Genomic DNA, 26,149 nt, shown 5'->3' with positions numbered 1-26,149 from the left:
GTTCAAAAGGTTGGTAATGGCAGCTCCCATATTTCTCTTTTTAACCAATTTGCGCCCAAGCTATAGCCAAAAGACAGCTACAGTGCGGACGCTAACTGCCGGGAGGGCCTCCCTGGACATCCTCCTGTTTACTTCTCCTCTGCACGCCGCCGTGGGCGTGCATCAGGTAAGTTCTCTGCTGGCCGTGTCCCTCGGACACAGCCAGTCACAGATCGCTGTAAACGGCCAATTACAGCAGCCGTTTACAGCGCGATCGGCGTGTCCAATGAGAGGTGATCTCATATGTAAACACAGATCATCTCTCATCCCCGGCTCCCCTCCTCACATTGACAGCGTGTGAGGAGGGAGAGATGAACCGCTGCAGCGGTTAGTGTAAAAAAAAAAAAGAAAATAAAGTGCCCATCTGCCCCCAGTGCCACCTGTCAGTGCCATCTGCCCCCAGTGCCACCTGTCATCAGTGCCATCTGTCCCCAGTGCCACATGTCATCAGTGCCATCTGTCCCCAGTGCCACCTGTCGTCACTGCCATCTGTCCCCAGTGCCACTTATAAGTGCCATCTGTCCCCAGTGCCACGTATAAGTGCCATCTGTCATCAGTGCCGCGTATAAGTGCCATCTGTCATCAGTGCCACGTGTCATCAGTGCCACATAGTGCACTATAGGGCCTTGGCACCCAGCTGGTTTCATGCAATCGAGCAGTGAAAGGGGCTGGATTTGCTTAGAGGAAGAGTGGGTTATCGTCTTTGTCAGTTTTTGTTTTTTTGCTATCTGTGTCCCACTGGGGAGATTTCCCTTCGCTTCCTTTACCATAGAAAAAATAGGAAGTGAAAGGAAATCCCTCCAATGTAAGGGAATCCATTGTGGTCACCAGAACTAGTGTGCACATGACTAGGATATAAAAGATAAGACTAACCTTTTCCAAGAATAACCACATGAGACTTGAGATAGACTACAATAGCCAAAGCAGCCTTTTAGTATTAACCAAATATAAAGAACTTATAAACATACCCACATACAGTTTAAACATACAGTATAAACATATTAACATCCAATATATTCTACCAAAATGGGAGTCACAAGGTCCTTGTGAGCATCAACTACTCGTACCTGTGCAACCACTGACAATTTTAGGCCTCCAGCCGCAACAAACACTGACTTGAGACAAACAGTTACATGCAGATGCCACCAACCACAATAATTGGAGTCGTACCCAGGACGGGTCCCTACAAAATGTACATTTTTTTTATACTCAAAAACCCATAGCAAAACCTAGTACCCTGTTGGCTGCCACAACTAAACCTCAAAATATCTTGGCCCCAACCACATCCAACAAGCCATGGAACTCAGTAAGAGCAGGAGGTTGGACCGTTGTCCCAAACACGCTCTCCTCCAACTGATGACTTCCCAAGACACTCCTACAGATCTCCATACTGCAGCCCCACCTTCTTCAGTCCTCTCCACCAATCACGTGAGTTAAGTAATGCTTCCAACTGACCATAAGCCCTTTTTCTGTGCCAACCCCTTTTAATCCTGTCATGTCAGCCCTATGTCCATGCTTTCTTCTTTTAACTCTGGGCCTATCTTTAGGAGAGATTTCCAGTCTATTCCTGTCCTTTTGACGACCCAAAATTTGGGATTATCTTTCACTTTCAATCCCAGTAATAATGGTCACCTGGACAAATAGATAAGGATAATCCCCCTAAGGTCCTGTTCACACTGAGGCAGCACGATTTAAAGCGCGACTGCCTCAGGCGACCTGGACGCGACCACTGCGGCGACTTGCAAAAGGACTTCTCTATAGAAGTCAATGCAAATCGCCTCAAGTCGCCCCAAAATACATACAGGAACCTTTTTCTAAGTCGGAGTGACTCAAGTCACGGTTCCATTGCACAAAGCGGGGCGCGACTTGTCAGGCGGCTAAGTCACCTGACGGGTCACCTCTGTGTGAACCGGCTCTAGCAGGTAACATAATAGTAAGCAATAAAGTTCTAGTTCTTCTGCACGCTGTCCAAAACTAAAAAAAAAAAAAAAAAAAGAGTTTTGCTTTTAGATATACTTTAAATGGGATCAAATAAGCACAGACACCGTGTTCATTTTTATTTTTTAACATTTGAAATATGTATAAGACTGAGGATTTATCAGTGTAATGTCAAACAGCTGATACTGTCCTCACATGATTTATAATTTGACTTGACAATCACGGCCCCCTTTTAAACAAACTTGCTTTCTTGACTTCCAAAAAGTGGCTGCAATGCGTCATGAATTCCAAACGCTATGATCTGCATCGTCATCATCAGAAGCCATCAGAATTACTGGAAGAACTAAAGCGCTCCCGGACTTTACACAAATGATGGATACAATGGTGATTTAATATAGAATGAGTTTGCAGCAGATGTTCTTAGAGTGTACACTGTGGTGAAACAGGAGAAAATTAGTCTTGGTGGCAGTCAGCTTCCAGTCACTTTGTGTTTACGGAAGTCTGGAGAAGTACTGGACAATGAAATAAACTTCCTTGATGTTGCCATGAATGTGTCCTGTTGTATACTTTATGGCAGAAAGAGAATGAGTAAGCTTAGCACTACAGTTTAGCATTTACACCTGAATGACTCACCTCTCAAACACGCATCCACTTCACAAAGGTGTTTGTCTGTGTTGGCTGGAAGTTTCCTTGAATCATCTTGTGGTGTCTAACTTATGAAAGCTAGTGGTAATTTGCCAGAGGAGTTTAGCAAAACATTCCCATGTGATTAAATTCCATAAGTGTCTATCGTGTCTGCTCCCACAAGTACATGTTTCACATCAGTATTAAGTCAGCTGTCTGCCTTATTTATAAATGCATACTTTAAATCGCAGACCTCTTTTTTGACACTCATTTTTGAGACTTGTGGTATTGCGGCACTGTATGGTTATCATAAACTTGCCCAAGGTTTAATTTATTTTATCCATATTTGGACACTTGTAGCTGCAATGCTTATATTAATTCATTGATAACCAGCTTTCAGACCCTACAAAGTATCTTGCGTCTTAAAGGCATTGTACGCTTACAAATGTTTTCTTTTTTTTACAGTAGCTAGGTATTAGTGTCGTTTATACCTTGTGTCATTTGTTTGCCTTACCTTGTAATGATTGGTTCACATGTTGTGGCTTTAATTTGTAGTGTCATGGCTGAGCGATTCCCCTATATCTAGGTATTGCTGCAGCTAGTCTGTTCATGCTCGCTAAGGGTCCATGCACACTAGGAGCAGAAAAAATGCCAGAACATCTGGCAGACAAAAACGGCAGAAAAATGCTCATAGTGCATTACACGAGAGTTTAGGAGAGTTTATGGGAATTTGATTTTATAAGCATTTTTTCCAAAACATTCCCCTCTGCTAATTTTTCTGTGCAGACTTGAAAAGCTCCTAAATGCCACATTTATGCGTGTTTCGGTACGTTTACGAGTGTTAAGTGTTTTTATCTGCCCAAGAGCTCCTCTCAAAAACTCGATTCTGAGGGAGGTGGATTTTCTGCCTCTAAACGCTCCTCTGATAATATACCTGTAAACTCCCTTATGTCCAGACACATAGCCTAACATAGAGATGCTTCTACAGGCTGAAGAAAAACATACAAAACACCAGTATAAGCAGCATTTTTTTGTCCAGCATGCATGGACTCTTAGCCCTTGTACACACGGTCGGAGATTCCGACTGAATGTGTGTCCTATCGGACTGTTTTGTCGGATATTCCGACTGTGTGTGGTCTGCATCGGACTGTTTCCGTCAGAATATACGAAGGACCAACTTTTCCAACTTGCCGGTAAAATTTTCCGACAAAATGCTCCAATCGGACATACTCTGATCATGTGTAGCCTACTCCGACAGACAAAGTGCCACGCATGCTCAGATCAAATTCCTAGACGAAAGCTATTGGCTACTAGCCTGAACGTAGTCCCGTCTTAACAAAATAATGTCATCACATTATGTACAATCGGATTTTCCGACAACTTAGTCTGACAGATTTGGTTGTCGGAACCTCAGACCGTGTGTACAAGGGATAAGACCTCATGCACACTGCTGCTTCCGAACTGACTGTTTAGGTCTTTTGGCATTTTTTTGCCTATCCGCCTGAATGCACCTTAATAACAGCCTAATGTGTCTGTGCACACATAGGGATTGATTTATTAAAGGCAAATAGACTGTGCACTTTGCAAAGTGCAGTTGCTCCAGAGCTTAGTAAATAATGCAAAGAGTACCCAATCGCATGCAAGGGAAAACAAATACTGCATTTTTGTTTGCACATGATTGGATGATGGAAGTCAGCAGAGCTTCCCTTAATTTACTAATCTCTGGAGCAACTGCTTTTCAAGAGTGCAACTACATTTTGCAAAGTGCACAGTCTATTTGCCTTTAATAAAGCCACCCATAATGTTAGTGAGCCTAAGCACACTATACCTACAGCCTCATAGCTGTATATCTGTAGTATGAGATTAGGGCTCAGCTTCCAAAGTTAAAGTGTTACTAAATCAAGACCCTGCATTCACCATATCTGATCTCACACAGTACACAGCATATGGAAATGTGATCATTTTAGTAAATATCAATTGATAAATATATTTTCTCAGCAGCAGTATATAGCAGCCTTGTTCTATCAGTTCCTAGTAAACCTTGTAGGAGGAGTTTTCATTCTCCCCTGGTCCTCTGTCTGGACATATCGGGGCAGTGCCGATTGGCCCTGTGCTGATCACATGCACCCTCCCAAGAGAAAAAAAACTCTCTTGCAATACACACCAAATTAAGCATGTGCAGCCTGTCCACTGGCTCTGTAAATATCAGGTTGTTTTTTTTTGAGACAGTGGAAGAAGAGGAGGATCAGAGAGACAGGATCAAATAGCCTTTACTTTATACACAATGCAAAGGATTAACCCCGTAGGTTCCACAGTGACTATAACAAGCATGCTTTACTGCATATACAGACTGATTTTACTGTTGCGGATTTAGTAACACTTTAAGCCCTCTTTTTCTTCTTCTTTTTTTTCTCACATTCAAAGGTTTATTAAAACTTATTACAAAACAAATAATAATCTTCTTCTTTTTAGAAAGTGTGGTAAAATAATAGAGGTAGATGTCAGTGTAGAATGTATGAGGCCTGTAACCATCCATAAAAGGGCCTCTGGTAACCCATAAAATTCCTATAGCATGATTCCTTTGAATTCTTTTATATTTTTCTATATAGCATAGGTTTGTAATTACTTCTGCCACTTTTGGCCACGGAACATTAAAGTTATCAGTATAACTATGCAAGTATTTGTAGATTTCAGGCTTGTTGTACTTATGAAGGATGTGGTATAGTGGAAGCCTAGTTTGGTTTAGGGTACATTTCAGGTGAGTCAGGTGATATGTAGTGGAAGAAAAGGAGGAAATCTAGAAATATTGGATCGCACATGTTCATAGGAAAAGAAAGCAGAGTGATGACGTATAAGCTCATCACCATGCTGCTTTTGTTTTCACTGTCCAGTAGCAGGATGGGGGTGTGTCCAGGGTGATCTGGGTTCAGAGGAAGTAAGTTGACAGTAACAGAATAATGGACTTTTGAGGGAAATATGTCGATTGAAGCTGAATATTGCAGCAAAAGTTGAGTTACTTGTTTTTATAAGGTTATTTTTGATTGGCACTCAGCTTTGACATAAGCCATTTCCAAGAACCATGGCTTGCACCTCATTCTCTCCAAGTCTCATACGTTTTGCTTTAGACATCTACAGGACCAATACTTGTTAAAAGTGCTTATGTCATCTTGGGCTATTAGTATAGGGAACTTGCTTTGACTTAAACTGGAAAAATTGTCAGAATGGTGCAACAGAGTAAGTGTAGCGTACCCATTATACTAGCAGATTACCTTCCCATCTCCCCTCACCAACAGGGATAAGGTTCAGGTTCACCACTACCATGGGCTTGTGGTGAATCCTGTGCATTCTAATTTTGCAGTGGCCTTTGAACCATAGCAATCTGGTTTATAAACACTAATAACCTCTCTGCCCCCCCCCCCCCCACGTTTGGAAAAGCCTTCCCATCTCTCGATTCCCCCACCCGGCTAGCCCTCTACCTACTTTCCTTTTGCTCCCTACTTTCCTTTTGCTTCCTATCTTGGACCCCTTATCTGTCTCCTTTGATCTCCTTTTTTTGATTTCCCTCTCATACTACGTATGCTGGGACATTACTTATTCACCATTTTCATTGTCTAGGACTGACCATGCCCTAATGATTCTTACCTCAATCCAGTGTATTTTCCCACCATCCTGTGGCTTCTAGTATTGTTCTATTCTGTGGAATAAATAAGCAATTTAGGAAAAAAAATAAGATTTTTGAGGTGTATCTTACGAGTTTATCAAAAGCAAAAACTTTTTTTGAGAGAAGGGAAGTTGGATGTGATAGGGTATGGTCAAATTTTCATAAGTTTTTGTTTTTTTCTTATTTGTTTCCTACTAGTGAGAAAGCACAGTTCTATTTCTGCTTTACACAAAACAGAAAGTAAGAGGATATCTCGTAATAGTTAGGGGAAATCCCTATTTTGACAGTTTTCACCAAAACAGATGTCTCCAGTGGAAAATGTCCCATCACTTTCACTGTCAGTGACAGCTGTAACAATTTGGGGCTCCTTAGCTATTTTCTGTTCCAATGGCATTGATATCCAAGAAAAAGAGAAGGTACAAGTCCACTTACTGGGGACACAGACATCTGTAAAGACCTGAAAGGGGTTATAGCCCTTCCCTATCATTACTCTATCCAAAACAGAGAAAATTTTATTTCAAGTGAATATGAAAAGTAACGTGAATATGTTCTTTTAACCACTTCGATACTGGGCACTATCACACCCTTCCAAGCCAGGCCAATTTTCAGCTTTCAGCGCTGTCGCACTTTAAATGACAATTGTGTGGCCATGCAACACTGTACCTAAACTACATTTTTATCATTTTATTCACCAAAAGCGCTTTCTTTTGGTGTTATTAAATCGCTACCCATTATTTTGTTTTTATGCATTTCTGTTATAAAATGTTGCAAATAAATAATATTTCTTCATAAATTTAGCTCAAAGTGTATTCTGCTACATTTCTTTAGTGAAAATAACACAAATCAATGTAAACTATTTAGTCTGTGTGGAAGTTATAGAGTTCACAGACTATGGGGTATACAGTATATCTGAAAATTGATCAGTCCTGTTATACTGATGGCCTATCTCATTTCTTGAGACCCAAAAATTCCAGGGCAGTACAAATATCCACCACATGACCCTTTTAAGACAGTAAACAGTCCAAGGTATTTAATAAGAGGCATAGCAAGTTTTTTGAAGATGTAATTTTTTGTCAGAATGTTTTGGAAATTGAATAAATAAAAACTAAAAAAAAAAACATTTTTTTTTAAATACAGTATATTGTCACCAGTGCAGTACAGCATTATCATATAATGAATGTAGCAGTAATCAGGGACACTGACTGATTTATCCCAGTGGTAACATCTGGATGCAATTATCTTTATTTCTTTATCTATTTGTCAACCTTGTGAGTATTTTTTATGTAATAAAAGGCACTAGATTTTATAGTATCACACTATTTGGTCCATTTTATTCCTTGCTATACTTAAGGATCATGTGCGGAGGAGAGAGCACTTTCCTGTAGAGAGGGAGTCTGCAGGATTGAGCAACTATTAATCAAATCCCTTTAAGCCAATCACTACTGTGGCACTATTGAAGCATTTTGATCAAATCCCTTTAAAGCGGTTGTATAGTCTTTTTTTTTCACTTTTACTTACAGGTAAGCTTACCTGTAGGTAAAAAATAATATCTCCTAAACCTGTGTGGTTTAGGAGATATTCCCCTGGCAATGAGCCGCTTATTGCAGCGGTGCATGCGCACTGGGGTTTCTTGGCTGGAAGCCCGGCAGACGCTGGACCCTGCTGGAAAGAAATCTCCCATGCGCATGCGGAGGAGTGACGATATCGCCGCTCCGGCCACTCAAAGCGCCGCAGCCGCGATATCCGGAAGACACGCAGAGGGAACATGTCAGCTCCCTCGGCGTGTATCAGGCAAGATGTCGGGGCCTCGTTCTAAGGTAAGTATTTCATAATGAGCTAGTATGTGCTGCATACTAGCTCATTATGCCTTTTCCCTTGCAGGTATGAAAAAAATAAAAAATTCAGCGGGTTTACTACCGCTTTAAGCTGATCAATACTCTGGCACTATTGAAACATTTTGATCAAATCTGTTTAAGCCAATCACTACTGTGGCACTATTGGAGCATTTTTAATTGTAAATATAAATTTAAAAGAAAATCACTGGGAACTTGTTTTAAGAAAGTGTGGACAATTTAGATTACAGCGTTACTTGCACGGTCAAGGAAGCTATAGTGTGCACTAGGGATGAGCTTCGTGTTCGAGTCGAACATGGGCTGTTCGCCCGTTCGGCGAATTCCAAACGTTATTCGCGCCAAATTCGTGTGGCGCTCACGGCCCACAATGCACTGTGCCATCCCATTGCTGGCTCATGATTGGCCAAGCATGCACTGTGACCCCGCATGCTTGGCCAATCACAGCGCCGGCAGCGAGGAGAGCCATGATTGGCCACAGGCAGGATGCCTGTGGCCAATCATAGCTCAGGCTGTGTAGTACACGCCCCACACTATATAAGGCCACCAGCGCGGCGGCCTTGTGTAGTGTGTTGGCATCTGTAGCAGTTAGTGGGTGTTCTGTGTACCTTCAACACAGTATACACCGATCGTTATCGGACGATTTTTCGTTCTTGCTCTTCTGTAGTGGTTGTTGTCTGCGTGCCCTGACCGGTAGAGCCCTGTGGGGGCCCGGAGCCATCGGTGAGGGTGGTGGCCTAAACGGACGATGTCTCGGTGGTAGTGTCTAGCCGAGAGGAGGCCCTTTTTGTGGAAACACAGTTTGGGGGGCTACTCCGAGGCATCAGGTTCGTTAGTCAACTGGGACAAGAGTGAGGTTCTCTGGATGGGGAATGAAGGCGAGCAGTTTGCCCTTCCGGACGTTTTCCCCCAGCCCCAACCAGAGATAAAGATCTTAGGCTACCCATAAAGTGAAGGCCTGGAAGGGCTGGAAGCTGTAGTTGAGGGAAAGGGTAAGCCTGATCAAGACCTATCTGCTGCCTGAATTTCTCTATGTCAGCTACGTTTGTCTTCTGCCAGAATCGCTCTATACACGGATCTACAGCCTGTTCTTCCTACTACTGTGGGGAAACAGGCTGAACCTCATCAAGAGGGAGGTTACGTACCTTCGGAGAAGGCAGGGTGGGTTGGACATGATCAACCCAGTGGTGTTTTTCACCACTGTATTTGCGAAATTCAATCTACAGTCTATCTTTGTGGACACGCCTTCTCTGTGGGAACGTTCGTGTAAGGGCTGGCTCTTGCTTTTCCTGAGTAGCTGGGAGGGAGGGGGGCGCCCTGGTGACCTTCGTAGATCCCATGGGTACCTCCCGTCCTATGTCCCGACTGCTCTGAAGGTACTAAGGAAGTGGAGGATAACTGCTCTAGAGGTCTAGCCCTTCTGAATTCTGTGAGAATTCCTCTCAAGTTCTGGGATCTTGTGTGGAGAGCGTTCCATGGACGCCTCTACGTATGATCCAACTTGAAATATCGGAGCTTAGGGGACAGAGGGGGTCCCCGTCCAGAGTGTGGAGGGACATTAGAGACCATGGACCACTTTTTGGTTGAATGTCCCTTTAACGTGGAGGTTCTGGCGGGGGTTGGGGTGGCCGTCGGCTATCCCCGCCTCCAGGCCCTGTCGGCTTCTGAGCGAGTATATGGTAACTTCAGGGTGCGAAGGGGCTTTGAGTTATCATCACTTTATCTAGTTAGTACAGTTTGTCTTTACTTCACCTGGCACGCAAGGTGTTTAGTGTCCACTAGGGGCAAAGTCCTGTCCGTGCATGAGGTGGTGGGAGATATTTTTCGGGAAGCGGAGAAGGTAAGGTGTCTGGTAAGAGAGAGGATTGGGGAAGAAAGGAGTGCCAGGTTGTGGAGGGGTTTTTCCTTCCGGCCTCCTTAATGACTCCCACGGCCCTTTCTCTTTTTCGGTGGTGGTGTCTTTCTATCCTTTCACCCCCCCCCCCCCGTAGTTTTTTTCGAGTTTCTCTTTTTTTTTCGACAAACAGGTACGGGCATGCTTCACTCTTTACATTCCCGTCTGTATCTTGTGTGTAGTGTGATTAGATGGATGAGTTGTATATTTTAAAGCTAAAGTTTAGTGGATAAGTTGTACTATAAAGAAACCTGATGATCATGTGGTAGTGCGGCTAGTCGCTGCGGAGACTGCTGGAGGGTTGAGGAGACATACAATTATTTGATATGTTATTTCTCTCCCCATATGTATGTTGCTATGGTATCATTTCTAAGAAAGTCTTTGTATATTTGGAAGAAGTTCTATTAATAAAAAAATATCCACCTATATAGCTAAATATCTTGCTCGTTTTAAATAGAGATTTCAGTCAGTGTTAGGAGATTGTGCGTGCTGTCTGCGTGCTCTGAACGCAGTATACACCGCTAAATCCACCTATATAGCTAAATATCTTGCTCGTTTTAAATAGAGCTTTCAGTCAGTGTTAGGAGATTGTGCGCGCTGTCTGCGTGCTCTGAACGCAGTATACACCGCTATATCCACCTATATACCTAAATATCTTGCTCGTTTTAAATAGAGCTTTCAGTCAGTTAGGAGATTGTGTGTGCTGTCTGCGTGCTCTGAACGCAGTATACACCGCTATATCCACCTATATAGCTAAATATCTTGCTCGTTTTAAATAGAGATTTCAGTCAGTGTTAGGAGATTGTGCGTGCTGTCTGCGTGCTCTGAACGCAGTATACACCGCTATATCCACCTATATAGCTAAATATATTGCTCGTTTTAAATAGAGCTTTCAGTCAGTGTTAGGAGATTGTGTGTGCTGTCTGCGTGCTCTGAACGCAGTATACACCGCTATAACCACCTATATAGCTAAATATCTTGCTCGTTTTAAATAGAGCTTTCAGTCAGTGTTAGGAGATTGTGCGTGCTGTCTGCGTGCTCTGAACGCAGTATACACCGCTATATCCACCTATATAGCTAAATATCTTGCTCGTTTTAAATAGAGCTTGCAGTCAGCGGTAGGAGATTGTGCGTGCTGTCTGCGTGCTCTGAAAAAGACAGACGGCAAAACAAATTATACAGGGGTGATAACCCTTCCCTATGTTTTCCAAAAAGCTTAAAAATAGTTTTTTTGACTGGAGCTACACTTTAAAAATGTACCAGTTGAAAATTACAAACAGATTCAACTTAACAGAACAAACCTACACAGTCCCTGTCTTGTTTGCACCGCCTGTATACTGCTGTTCTGAGTATATAGGCCCTGGGGGCCACACGTATTTCCTTTTTTTAATATGGGTACGGGGTTCCCCTTAATATGCGTACAAGACCCAAAGGGGCTGGTAATGGGCAGGGAGGGCTACCCATGCCATTTTTCTCAATGATTTTCAACCATATTGCAGGAACCAGATATAACATTAAAACCGCAAGCAGTTTTAAATGACGTTATTTCCGTTAAATGTCATTTTCTGCAGGGACTGTTCTAAACACGAGGCACTTCACAGGCTTACTACAGACACCACCCAGGCACGATATTTAAAGGAATATTTCACTTTTTTTTCACTTTAATCGTCATTAAAATCAGTGCTCCCGCCAAAACGGACGTTTTTAAAAGTTTTTTTTGCATTGATCCATGTCCCCTGGGGCAGGAGCCAGGTCCCCAAACCCTTTTTAGGACAGTATCTTGCATATTAGCCATTAAAATTAGCACTTTTAATTTCGAACGTTCGAGTCCCATAGACTTCAATGGGGTTCTAACGTTCGTACGAATTTGGGGTCCGTTCGAAAGTTCTGGTGCGAACCGAACCGGGGGGTGTTCGGCTCATCCCTAGTGTGCACCTTACACTTGGCGATCTTTATTGATTATTAAGATTGCATTCACTGAAGGATAAGTTCAGTTTGCTGTTTTATGCAACTGCACAGCACTGCAGATGTATTTAGGTTTTGTATAAATTCACTTCTAAAGGTTTTGGGGGATTGTTTAATGCAGCAACAGTGTTATACGTTTATATTTCATTTTGTATTCATTTATACATATACACATCCAGGGCTGTATTTAATATTGATTGGGCCCTGGGCAAACATTTTCTTGCTCCCCCCCCATGCATTTTCGGTCGCCACCCCAACGCCCCAAAAAATAAACAAAAACACACATAGACTTATCTGAAAAAAAAACCCTATTATTACCTCCATCATCAACAGGACCCCCTCCTCCGTCATTACAAAGGACCCCCAACCCCATATTACCCCCATCAGTACACAGGACTCCACCCCCATACTAACCCAATTATTACACAGGACCCCTCCTCCATCATTACACAGGACCCCTCCCCAATACTACCCCCATCATTATACACCCCCCCTCCTCTATACCACCCCCATCATTACACAGGGCCCCTTCCCCATACTACCCCCATCATGTTATACGACCCTCTCCCCTCCATCCACAGACCTCTGCATTGCGCCTCCCCCCACTAAACCCCCTGGTGAAGAAGTTCTTTAGTGGACCGATGGTCTTTTGTCAGACATGGTGTGGGGGGGGTGGTGTAACTGTACAAAATAGGTCAATATCCGCACTGCTTAATAATGTTAGAGATATTGTTATGAGTACCCAGCACAATTTGTTGATCAGAAAAACATAAGAATATAAACGTTCACATGCGGCGCTAAATGAGAAGTAAATCCAAGAAGGGAGAGTTAATAAACCCGTTACCAGCTTCAGTATGTATAAGAAAGCACACCGCACCATGTGGAAATCCAATCTGTTTACCAGACAGCTGAAAAAAGCAGGCATGTAATAGACAGGCCAAGACCACAGCTCAATTCTTCAGGTTTAAGTAGAAACCAAACCAGGATTGCGGCTAATCATCAGACATTCACATAAAGAAAAATCTTCTTTGAGCTCTCATATGGGATATAATAACATTCACCCAGGCGGTCAGCGATACCCAATGAAAAGATAGTGTGGCCAATAGTGGAGTCAGTAAAATAATATTAAAATTTTATTCATAGTAACTTACAGTTTAATAGAGGAACAAGTACATCATGATGTTCTAATGGCTGCGACTCTCAGCGTGCTAGTGTCAGCCTGCCTGACACTGGCTAAAAGACACCAGTACGCGCTTTTATCTAAATAACCAATGACGCCCATCCCAAAAGAGAAAATCCCCAGGATGGTGCATCAGCTGGAGGTGAGGTCAGTGGAGCACAACATGCACTGTGCTTGTGCTCCACCACCGAACAGGCCATTATATCTAAATGGCTAATGACGCCCATCCCAGAAGAATGAACCCTGAATAAAATACAGGCATTGATTAAACATAAAACAAACTTCATTTTTTCCTTAACCACTTAAGGGTCGAGCCTCTTTATGAGATGTGTTGTTTACAAGTTAAAAACTGTTTTTTGCTAGAAAATTACTTACAACTCCCAAACATTATACATTTTTTTTCTAACACCTTAGAAAATAAAATTGTGGTTTTTGCAATACTTTCTGTCACACCATATTTGCGCACAGGTCTTACAAGCACACTTTTTTTTTTTTTAATACACTTTTTTGAATTAAAGAAATAGGACAACAGTAAAAGTCAGCCCAATTTTTTCATATTGTGAAAGATAATGTTATGCCTAGTAAATTGCACCCGCTCGTGGAATGTCGACAAACATTTACCCTTAAAAGTCTCCATAGGCGTTGTTTAAAAAAATGGACAGGTTTCATGTTTTAAGCTACAGAGGAGGTCTAGAATTAGCACTAGAATTATTGCTCTCACTCTACCGTTCGTGGCGATACCTTACATGTGTGGTTTGAACATCGGTTTCATATGCGGGTGCTACTTACGTATGCGTTTGCTTCTGCATGCGAGCTCAGCGGGTGGGGTGCGTTTACATTTTTTTTTCTTATTTATTTTACCTTTTACTTTTTATTTTGACACTGTTTTTAAAAACAATTGTGTCACTGTTATTCCTAATACAAGGAATGTAAACATCCCTTGTAATAGAAAAAAAGCATGACAGGACCTCTTAAATATGAGATCTGGGGTCAAAAAGACCTCAGATCTCATATTTACACTTAAATGCAATAAAAAAAATTTAATTTAAGAAAATAATTTAAAAAAATGGCCCCTTAACAGCTATGGGTGGAAGTGGTATTTTGAAGTCGCTTCCGCCCTGCATTTTTATGGAGACAGTTGGGGGCCATCTTCCCTTCACTTGTCTCCATGCCCAGCAAGGGTGAAGATCCGACGCCTCGGCCGCTGCCGATGGCTCCGGTAAGCGGCGGAGGGCACCGGAGCGCAGAAGAAGGAGAGATGCACTGCAGAAAACACTATTATCGGAAACCATACCGCCGGCCGAACAAGAGGGCACCAGGGTTATGGCAGCTAGCTGTTGCCATAACAACGATATCCCACTTCAAAGTAAGGACGTATATCGGTGTGCAGCCGTCCGGAAGTGGTTAAAAGTAAATAATATATTATTATAGGAGGCTATATAGGGAACAATCAATTAAACAATATTTAAAATGATGTTTAAATGAATACTAGTGAGAGGGCCATCTAGTGGCAGACCAGAGAAATTGCTATGCAAATAAACCCAAATAAATCTGGTAAGGAACAGAAAAATATTCAACAATTATTAATAAAACTGTTCACATCCCAGTCAACATTTAACCCAAAGGGAGTATAACATTTGAGGTCATAGATCCAGCGAGTTTCCAACCGCGAGATCTCTCTATTTGTCATACTCCCTAGCCAATCAGGTGTAAATCGATCTATGGCTATGAAAGTGGTTCCTACTGGATTTTTAGTATGACATTCCAAGAAATGATGGGAAACAGTGTGTTTGGGGAACCCTTTTCTTGATATTTGCCAGATGTTCCTTAATCCTAATGTTCATGGCTTGCATGCTGTGGCCTACGTATTGTAGACCGCATGGACAAACCAATAAATAAACCACGTTTTTAGACGTACAGGTTATAAAAGTATTTATATTGTATACCTTAGCAGTGATGTGGAACTTAAATTTACATATTTTTCTATTTTGTTTTTGTTAACATAACAAACGGCACATTTTTTACAAGAAAAAGGGCTTTTAGAGTTTTGGAAAAAAATAAACCCTATTGGGGGCATCCAAAATATTTGGAGCAACTTGGAGATTTAAAGGTGGTACTCCCCTAGATAAGTTGTGGACGTTCAGGTAAAACAGGGCCCAAAATGTTATCATTCTTGCACTGCCCAATAAAAATCATATAAAGAATTAGATGAGTGGGGGGCGTGTCCGGATGTAGAAGGAACAAGACGTGTTTCAGTGGAGCTCCGCACCTCCTGATTGCATCCGCAACCATCCTGAGCCTAAGAGTGCCAGAGGGATCTCCAAACCCTCCCTACCTGGCACCAGATACAATCTGCAGCGGCCCCCGGGGAATATTGTGGCGTTCGGCCGGCTGATAGAGGATTTCCAGGACCGGGCCTTCTACTCCGTCGCCTGCCGCCATCTTGCGGCCTACCTCTCCTCCGACGTCCTTGGGCTCGATCTGCGGGTGGAGAGACACTATTCTGCAGCGCATCCACAGCGGTCAAGCCTGGGAGCCTGTAGGAGGGTGAAGAACCTGGATGGTCTAAGGGGGTCCTGCGAGGCCACTCCTGGGAGCCCGCGGCCCGCCGCCATCTTGCGGCCTCACAATCTGCCGCCATCCTCCCTCCTCTAGCTCCTGGAGGGTCTCCTGGCAATCCCCCGAGGGCATCTGAAGTCTGCAGCACCCGCCCCAGCTGATATTAGTGGAGCCAGGCCGTTCGTTTGGTCCCGGCAGGGCTGCTCCACATCTCGGACCCTGCAGCCATCTTGAGGCCTATCCCTCACTCATCATCCGCGGTCTCAGTCCCTGCTGCCCATGGGAGGCAAGGCATCGGATCTCTTCACATCCGCTGGCAGATCCTGGAAGAAGGTTGGTCAGGGGGGGCCGGGGCAGAGAGTGGGACTCCTTTTAGAGGCCATCTTGCGGCCTACTCTCCTGGGCTCACCCTCCACCCTTATCCTCAGCCCTCAGATGCAGTGCCACGGCATTGCAATGTTGCCCTCCCAGTGATTGCTGCTGTGCCTCGGAGGAAAACAAGTTGCCCCCCCGTGTGGCCAGCCGTACACGTACTGCCTTGCCCTCTCCGTGTCTCCCCCTGTAGTGACTGTCCCCTTCTGGAGGCCCCGTCCTTGAGCGGGTAGCTTGTCCTACTCCTATCATCTGGCCTGCAGGGAGGACCCGGGTGCCTGCCACCCCTTCCAGTAAAGGACTTTGGCCCGGTCCCAGGGCGCCAACACTGTCACGGCCTGCTGTTGCGGAATCCTCATCGCAGGGTGAACCTCAGATGAGTCATCCTAAGACCCGCTGTTCCAAATCCGGCTCAAGGACTCCTCGTGCCCCCCTGCCGCTGCTGCCTTGTCCACAAGGCGATCCTTGGCTGAGATGGCGTCTGGCGCGCGTGAGGCCGTGGATTCAGGGGAGGTGGGGGCTCCTACAGGGGCAGAGATCCTAGCAGCCATAACGTCCTGTAAAGAAACTCTGACAGCAAAGATCGACTTCTTGAGTGTAGATGTTGGTCTCATCCGCCAGGACATGGATAAGTTCCGCTCACGTGTCGCTGAGGTGGAGGATAGGCTCTCCGCGGTGGAGGATACAGTCCGCTCAGATTCCAGAGAAGTGAAGGCCTTACAGATCCAAGTGAAAGTGCTACAAGAACGTGCAATAGATACTGAAAATCGCCTCAGGTGAAACAATATCTGCATACTTGGACTGCCTGAAAGGGCTGAGGGCCCTAGACCCGCTGAGTTTGCTGAGAGACTCTTGTCCACCATGTTCAACCTGGGGGAGATGCCACCCACCTTTGTGGTGGAGAGAGCCCACAGGGTCCCACCACTCCCTCCGAGGCCTGGGGCACCTCCGCGCCCCTTCCTGCTACGGCTATTAAATTACCGTGACAGGGACCGCATCCTGGCGGCGGCTCGTACCATGCCTGAAATCAAATATGAGAACACCAAACTTCTATTTTTTCCGGATTTCTCTCAGGAAATACAGCAAAGACGCAAGTCCTTTACCGATGTGAGATGCCGGCTTAGAGAAAGAGGAATTCGTTTTGCTCTCCTGTATCCCAGCAGGCTACGAATTACTGATGGTGATAACACCCGCTTCTTCGACACTCCGGAGGCTGCGGAGGCGTGGCTGGATGCCCGCTGACCATGTGTGGTCGGGGGGACGGAGTGGCTGAGCGTGATCGACAGGAGGTAGCCAAGTATCCCTCTTCTTCATCAAAAGAATTGACCCGAGTGGACCCCTGGCATCATTTGTTCTCTGGCCCCAGCCCTTTTCTCCCCATTAAGTCCTGCTTTGCCCTTACTGATTGCTTAATTGTCTTGCATTGCGGGATAAACTGTTGTTACTCCTGCCTGATGAGCTCCACTGAAGGCCACTGACTTACCCCACTTTTGGTTAGACACACCCCCTGTTTACTCCCCCCCGTTTCTCTCTCCAAGATTGGGTTCCCCCTTCCGAAACTGATACGGACTCTACTGGGAAGGACTGTACCCATCTGTGGCCCAACATCCAGGGGTCTCAGTGATCTGTAGTTTTTAAAGTTATGGGAAGAAACCCCGCATCGGTTTGTATGGTTCGATGGCCTAATGTTTTGGTCATTGACCTCTGTTCGTATGATGTTGGGGTAGGGTTTTATATGTTTTGTGGGAGAGGTTTTCTTGCTTTAAAGCTGAGTTTAAATTCAGTGCTGCTCGAATATTGATGAATATGTGTACTAAATTTGGGTTGGCCTACACCTACTGGTTACCTAGGATCATCCTGATTTTGTTCCCCCCTGAGGTTCCATGATGGCTACCTCAGATACCGAGTCGCTGACTATTATATCATGGAACATCAGGGGACTCAACTCCAAATACAAGCGTTCACTGTTATTTCAATATTTAAAACGACATAACCCTCACATAGTCCTGCTGCAGGAAACACACTTAACCGGTAGTAAGGTTCTGGCTCTGAAAAAACCCTGGGTGCAGAGGGCGCTGCATGCGACCTACTCCTCGTACTCTCGAGGGGTATCAGTACTGATTAGTAAGCGAGTGCCTTGTGTGCTGCATGAGGTTCACCTGGACCCCCAGGGGAAATTTGCTATGGTGGTATTGAGCATTTATAATAAGAAATATGTCATTGTTCTGGCCTCCTCCGAGCCAGATGCACGTCCTGTATAACTTATATGAGAGGTTGGCTCCGCATTGCCCGGTGTGTGTCCTGTTTATGGGAGATTTCAACGCCACATTGTCCCGTGATCTAGATAGGTCCTCCCCACTATCGACTTTTAATCATGATCTCGGTACGTGGGCCCAGGCAACAGACTTCCGGGAGGTGTGGAGATGGCTTCATCCCCAGGATAGAACGTACTCCTGTTTTTCATCCACGTTTAAAACATCCTCCCGTATTGATCTGGCGTTTGCTAATGACCTCCTCCTGGCTAACGTCCAGGAGGCTAGCTATCTTCCCTCCGGCTTATCGGATCACCACCCCCTTAAATTAATTGTTAGGACCACCAAGACTAAGAATAACGCCCTCTGGAGGCTGCAGCCCCATTGGATTAATAACGCGGCAGTCCATGATAGAGTTTCTCCCTCCTTGCAGGACTACTGGGTGCGCAATGCGGGGTCAGCCTCCTTGGGGATGACATGGGATGCCTCCAAAGCCTATGGTAGGGGACAGTATATCTCTGCAGTGGCGGCTGTTAGAGCAGAACTTGGGGACAAAGTGTCTGATTTGCAGCACAAAGTTGAGGAGGCTCTGAATCAGTACTCAGCCTCGGCAACGGTCCCCAACTTCGAGCACCTTTCATTACTTAGGCGGGAACTACACCTCCATGTCTCAGACACTACCAGGCTTGGTCTACAAGATAGCAGACAGAAATACTTTGAATATGGTGATAAGAACAGTAAACTACTAGCTATGCTGGCGCAGCAAGACAGGCCTTTGGCGGTTATACCGGAAATACTCACAGCAGAAGGCACACTGGTTACCTCTCCGGAGGATATTTTGTCTGCCTTCACCAGGTTTTATTCCTCTCTGTATGTCTCCTCACTCCCTGAAAGCTTTGACCAAACACCAATGACCTCGTTGTTGGATACGCTAGCACTGGGATGGCTCTCTGACACGGAGCGACTACTCCTTGTCTCGGAGATCACACCAGAGGAGGTCATAATGGCCATCGGGTCTTTCCCAGCACGGAAGACCCCGGGGCCGGTTGGACTACCCATAGAGTATTATAGAGCCCATGTAGAGCTGCTTGCCCCCAGGCTGGCTCAGATGTACCGAGCCTGTCTTCAACAGGGCTCCCTGCCGGCCTCTATGAGAGAGGCCCATATTATTCTCATTCCAAAACCTAATAAGGACCCCAAGCAGTGCGCCTCTTACAGGCCAATAGCACTCCTGAATTGTGATTTAAAAATATTGACCAAAATTCTGGCCACTAGTCTCAATAAAGTAATTAAATCTCTGATTGACTCTGACCAAACAGGCTTTATGCCAGGTAGGTCCACTGACATCAATATCCGTAGACTATTTTCTAACATTCATGCCCCCCATGATAATCAAGGCACTAGGACCATTGCCACCCTCGATATGGAGAAGGCATTTGATACAGTGGAGTGGGCGTATCTGTGGGAGGTGCTTAGAAGAATGGGTTTCCCACTGTGGTTTATTGCCTGGATACGTACACTATACACCGGTCCCCTGGCATGCATTAAACTGAATGGCTCCCTGTCGCCTTCGTTCCCCCTGTAGAGGGGCACCAGGCAGGGATGCCCTCTCTCCCCGGCCTTGTTTGCCCTAGCCATGGAACCTATTGCTGAGGCTCTTCGGAGTTCGGCCGAGGTCCGTGGTCTTCAGGTGGGCTGGCTGGAGGAGAGAGTGGCTCTCTATGCGGATGATCTTCTGCTTTTTTTAAATGATCCTGGTGACTCTCTGCGGGGCGCACTCAGAATCATGGATGCCTTCTCTGCCTTCACCGGGTTGAAGGTGAATTGGCATAAGTCTCAGCTCTTTCCGGTGGACGAGGGGGCCAGGACCTCACCATCATCCACCACGCTTCAATGGGTGGATAGGTTTACCTATTTGGGTATTGTTATTTCAAGAGAGAACAAGGGCTTTGTACGGCTCAATCTTGAACCTGTTCTGATAGAGATCAAGTCCAAATTAAAGGCGTGGGGCAATCTCCCCCTCTCCCTTCTTGGCCACATAAACCTTCTTAACCACTTGAGGACCGCCGTATTGCCATTGTACGTCAGCACAATGGCACAGGCAGGCACAATCACGTACATCTACGTGATTGCCTTCCAGCGGGTGGGGGGTCCGATCGGACCCCCTCCCGCTGTTTACGGCGGTCCGATTCGGTCCAGGAGCGCTCCGTGATGAGGGGATGGCCGTTGGTTTTCGGCCACCCCCTCTGGATCGCTCCTGGCCAATGAGAAGCTTCCTCCCCTGTGTATTGTTTACACAGGAAGGAGGAAGTGATGTCATTCTCCTCGGGGCGGTCTTTTTGACCAGACTACGAGGAGAAGAGTAAAAGTAAGTGTGCACCAACACTACACTGACATGTAGGTACACACAGGCACACAAACCCCCCCGATCCCCCCCCGATCGCCCCCCGATCCCCCCCCCGCCCCCCCTCCCCCCCCAGTCACAGTGTCACTGATTGCATTGATCATTTCTTTACTGATCAATGCATTCAGTGTCAGTTGTGACAGTAAAAACTGTCAGGACAGTTAGTGTTAGGTCCAGGGTAGCCCCCTATCACCCCCCAATAAAGATTTAACCCCCTGATTGCCCCTAGAGTTAACCCTTTCACCCCCTTTTGCCAGTGTCACTAAGCGATCATTTTTCTGATCGCTGCATGTGTCGCTAGTGTCGCTAGGTAGCTAGTTATTTTTTTAGGTTCACCGCCAGGTTTTTATATCGCTAGGTACCCCGATATACTACCCAATAATGTTTTTAACCCCCTGATTGCGGCTAGTTAACCCTTTCACCCCCTTTTGCCAGTGTCACTAAGCGATCGTTTTTCTGATCGCTGCATTAGTGTCGCTACAGTCGCTAGGTAGCTAGTTATTTTTTTAGGTTCACCGCCAGGTTTTTATAGCGCTAGGTACCCCGATATACTACCCAATAATGTTTTTAACCCCCTGATTGCCGCTAGTTAACCCTTTCACCCCCTTTTGCCAGTGTCACTAAGCGATCATTTTTCTGATCGCTGCATGTGTCGCTAGGTAGCTAGTTATTTTTTTAGGTTCACCGCCAGGTTTTTATATCGCTAGGTACCCCGATATACTACCCAATAATGGTTTTAACCCCCTGATTGCTGCTAGTTAACCCTTTCACCCCCTTTTGCCAGTGTCACTAAGCGATCGTTTTTCTGATCGCTGCATTAGTGTCGCTACAGTCGCTAGGTAGCTAGTTATTTTTTTAGGTTCACCGCCAGGTTTTTATAGCGCTAGGTACCCCGATATACTACCCAATAATGGTTTTAACCCCCTGATTTCCGCTAGTTAACCCTTTCACCCCCTTTTGCCAGTGTCACTAAGCGATAATTTTTCTGAACGCTGCATCAGTGTCGCTAGTGTCGCTAGGTAGCTAGTTATTTTTTTAGGTTCACCGCCAGGTTTTTATAGCGCTAGGTACCCCGATATACTACCCAATAATGGTTTTAACCCCCTGATTGCTGCTAGTTAACCCTTTCACCCCCTTTCACCAGCGATCACAGTATAAGTGTCACTGGTGACGCTGGTTAGCCAGTTAGTTATTTAGGTTCCCCGTCAGGTTTTTATATAGCGCCAGGGACCCCCATATACTACCTAATAAAAATTTGAACCCCCTGATTGCCCCTAGTTAACCCTTTCACCACTGATCACCGTATAAGTGTTACGGGTGACTCTGGTTAGTTTGTTTTTTATAGCATTTTATATTCAAATCCGGAAGGCAGTGCTTGGTTTTCGGGGTCCCGTACGTGGCTAGGCTCCCAAAAAGTCCCCCACATGTGGTATCCCCGTACTCGGGAGAAGCAGCAGAATTTATTTTGGGGTGTAATTTGACTTCTGCCCATAGCATGTGTGAGCAATATATCATTTAGTGACAACTTTGTGCAAAAAAAAAAAAAGTTTGTAATATTCCCGCAACTTTTGGCAAAATATAAAATATTCCATGGACTCAACATGCCTCTCAGTAAATAGCTTGGGGTGTCTACTTTCCAAAATGGGGTCATTTGGGGGGGTTTTGTGCTATTTTGGCATTTTATGGCCTTCGAAACTGTGATAGGTAGTGAGGAGTTAAATCAAAAATTTGCACCCTTAGAAATCCTGAAGGTGGTGATTGGTTTTCGGGGTGCCGTGCGCGACTAGACTCCCAAAAAGTCCCACACATGTGGTATCCCCGTACTCGGGAGAAGCAGCAGAATGTATTTTGGGGTGTCATTTCACATATGCCCATAGCATGTGTGAGCAATATATCATTTAGTGACAACTTGGTGCAAAAAAAAAAAGTTTGTAATATTCCCGCAACTTGTGGCAAAATATAAAATATTCCATGGACTCAACATGCCTCTCAGTAAATAGCTTGGGGTGTCTACTGTCCAAAATGGGGTCATTTTGGGGGGTTTTGTGCTATTTTGGCATTTTATGGCCTTCGAAACTGTGATAGGTAGTGAGGAGTTAAATCAAAAATTTGCACCCTTAGAAATCCTGAAGGTGGTGATTGGTTTTCGGGGTGCCGTGCGCGACTAGACTCCCAAAAAGTCCCACACACGTGGTATCGCCATACTCGGGAGAAGTAGCGGAATATATTTTGGGGTGCAATTCCACATATAACCATGGCATGTGTGAGCAATATATCATTTAGTGACAACTTTTTGTAAAAAAATTTTTTTTTTTTTTTTTTGTCATTATTCAATCCCTTAGGACAAAAAAAATAAATATTCAATGGGCTCAACATACCCATCAGCAATTTCCTTGGGGTGTCTACTTTCCAAAATGGGGTCATTTGGGGGGGATTTGTACTGCACTGCCATTTTAGCACCTCAAGAAATGAGATCGGCAGTCATAAATTAAAAGCTGTGTAAATTCCAGAAAATGTACTCTAGTTTGTAGACGCTATAACTTTTGCGCAAACCAAAAAATATACGCTTATTGACATTTTTTTTACTAAAGACATGTGGCTGAATAAATTTTGCCCTCAATGTATGACTAAAATTTAGTTTATTCGATTTTTCTTATAACAAAAAGAAGAAAATATCTTTTTTTTTCAAAATTTTCGCTCTTTTTCCATTTATATCGCAAAAAAAAAAAATCGCAGAGGCAATCAAATCCATACCATCCAATACCATCAAAAGAAAGCTCTATTTGTGGGAAGAAAAGGACGCAAATTTCGTTTGGGTGCAATATTGCATGACCGCGCAATTACCAGTTAAAGCAGCGCAGTGCGAAATTGCAAAAAGACCTCTGGTCCTTAAGGTGTTTATTGGTCCGGAGCTGAAGTGGTTAAAATGAAGGTCCTCCCCAAACTTACATATTTAGGAACTCCCCACAATGGCTGACTAAAACCTTCTTTAACTCTCTGAAACAACTCTTCCTCTCCTTCATCTGGGGACCCAAATCCCCTAGATTTAAATACACCACACTCACCAGGCCTGTGGGTAGTGGGGGGTTGGCTCTTCCTGACTGTCACAAATATTTTATAGCCACTCAGCTTGTAACCGTTCCCTGGTGGTTGCTGCCAGACCTGACCAACGCTGCAACGGTCCTGGAGGCAGCTATAGTGGGGTCTCTGGAGGCCTTAAGGGGGTTGGTATTCAGGGGGCTGAAAACATCTCACTGCCTCACCCCTTCTATGCGCACCACTATAAAGGCGTGGAAGGTGGGAGAGGCACTGAGGGCATCACTGCCGAACTCCTGGTCTCCTCACACCCCCCTGTGGCTGAATCCTAGCCTTCCGCAGTTTAGTACCATCCCGGACCCACAGGCCTGGGCCAAGTGTAAAATACTGACGCTCAAACATGTTGTTACCAACGGGGAACTCACTCCCTTCCATATACTGCGTGCTAAATTTAATGTACCTACATGGGCCCATTTCCGATATCTTCAAATCGCACATGCTTATCGATGTCAATTTTTGGGACAACCGGTTGTACTGGAACACTCTGAGCTTGAATCCATCCTTCAGGTAAAAGACCTGGAGAAACCCATGTCTCAGATTTACGGGTCCTTATTGGTTGCTGCCGTCCCCGAGCTGTCCTCCCTCCGCAGGAGATGGGTAGTGGACATACCGGAGCTGGATGACGATGACTGGAGGGAGGTTTGGGATTTTCCATTCTCCCCTTTGGTTTCAGCCAGGGACAAATTGGTCCAATACAAAATTGTACACAGAGCCCACTACACACCCCACAGACTGCACCAGATGTCGCCGACACATTCCCCGGCGTGCTGGCACTGCTCCTATCGACCAGGAGACTTCATTCACATTTTCTGGGCTTGTCCAGCGATTGTATGCTACTGGAAGGAGGTTCTCCTGGTGATAGTTAAGACTACTGAGATTAGTATTCCTTATGATCCTAAATATTGTCTGCTGGGGCTAGTGGAGCAAATGTCGATCCTCAGGGCTAGGAAAACACTCATATCCCTGTTATTGTACTATGCACGCAAGGCTATCACCATGACCTGGAAACAACCGTCTCCCCCCTCTATCAAATTCTGGAAAAACCTGGTGAACACTAGCTTGCCCCTCTATAAGGCCACATACTTGAGCAGGGGTTGCCCACAGAAATTTGAGAAGGTGTGGAGCTGCTGGTTGGATGATAACGCTACGGCAAAGGATGTAGTGAATCACCCATAGTTCCTCGTTTTGGCTATAGTATGGTTATAGGCTGACCCAACTGCTCCTATGACACCTTATCCGGTCATTATAACACTTAGCACAAATTCTCCTACAATACCCTCTCCCCACATTGGGGTATAGATAGCCAAGGTTATGTTTGTGTTGAATTGCCCTGTTGCGGTCGGTTGCTGCATCAGAGGCAGAATGTATGTTATGTGATGTGCCCTTTTGTGGCCTGTTGCCACATTTGGAAGTTTGCCCCTGTGTGGGAAATGTTTGGCCCCTGCGTGGGCAATTCTGTATGCCAAAGAAAAATTCAATAAAAAAGATTTTACAAAAAAAAAGAATTAGATGAGTACAAAAATAAGTCTGACAATCTTTAAATGCTTTTAGAAAAAGAAGATTAAGACCAGAGATCAAAAAAGAAAAATAAATATATTAGGGACTTGGATGACTATAAGACCAACCAAGTCTTTAAATGGCAGGTCAGGAGGGCAGCTTTAGCCAATGGAGGGGCGGAGCAAACCTTAGGACCAGCTGCAAACTTGAGGTCCAATACCTCCACTTCTCAACTGAGAGGAGTGGAATAATAATAACACACTAGGAGGAGGGTGGAAGAAAGTTGGGCCAAAAAACCCTTTAATCCCAACCATCCACAGGCTAGATCTAGCCATGTGAATAATAAATTGAGGCATGATCATGTTCAATACAACCATCCACCAAGACTCAATCCTGGTGGAGCATCTTTTTATAATCACTATGATCACTATGCAGCCAGCTGGGAGAGTGGTAACACCACTGATGGGGTGTGACATTCAGGTTTGTCCAATGCCTCTTTATTTAATCCACCAGGTTTTTTCCTCCTTCGGTTGCAGTCTTTAAAGATTTAGTGCTAAAGGATATTGAAAAACTTAAAATCAAAAGGGATCGTAATAATTCTGGCAGAAACCATGAATCAGACTGAGACAGAAGTAGAGTTAAATCACACTTGTTTAATAATAAAAAAAGGTAAACAGTGTAAACGTAGTCAAAACATAGACAGAGTTCAGGAACCGGAATGGGTAGTCAGACAAGCCAAAACATCAGGGAGCCAGAAGGAATGTCAGCCAAGCAAGTCTTTAACAGAAACTCAGGAGAGCATTTCTAGAGATGTGACC

Source organism: Lithobates pipiens, unplaced genomic scaffold, assembly GCF_037356315.1.
Source record: "Lithobates pipiens isolate NorthernLeopardFrog02 unplaced genomic scaffold, aLitPip1_a1.2 Scaffold_19, whole genome shotgun sequence".
Lineage (NCBI taxonomy): Eukaryota > Metazoa > Chordata > Amphibia > Anura > Ranidae > Lithobates > Lithobates pipiens.
Note: the sequence above shows the minus strand (reverse complement) of the source record.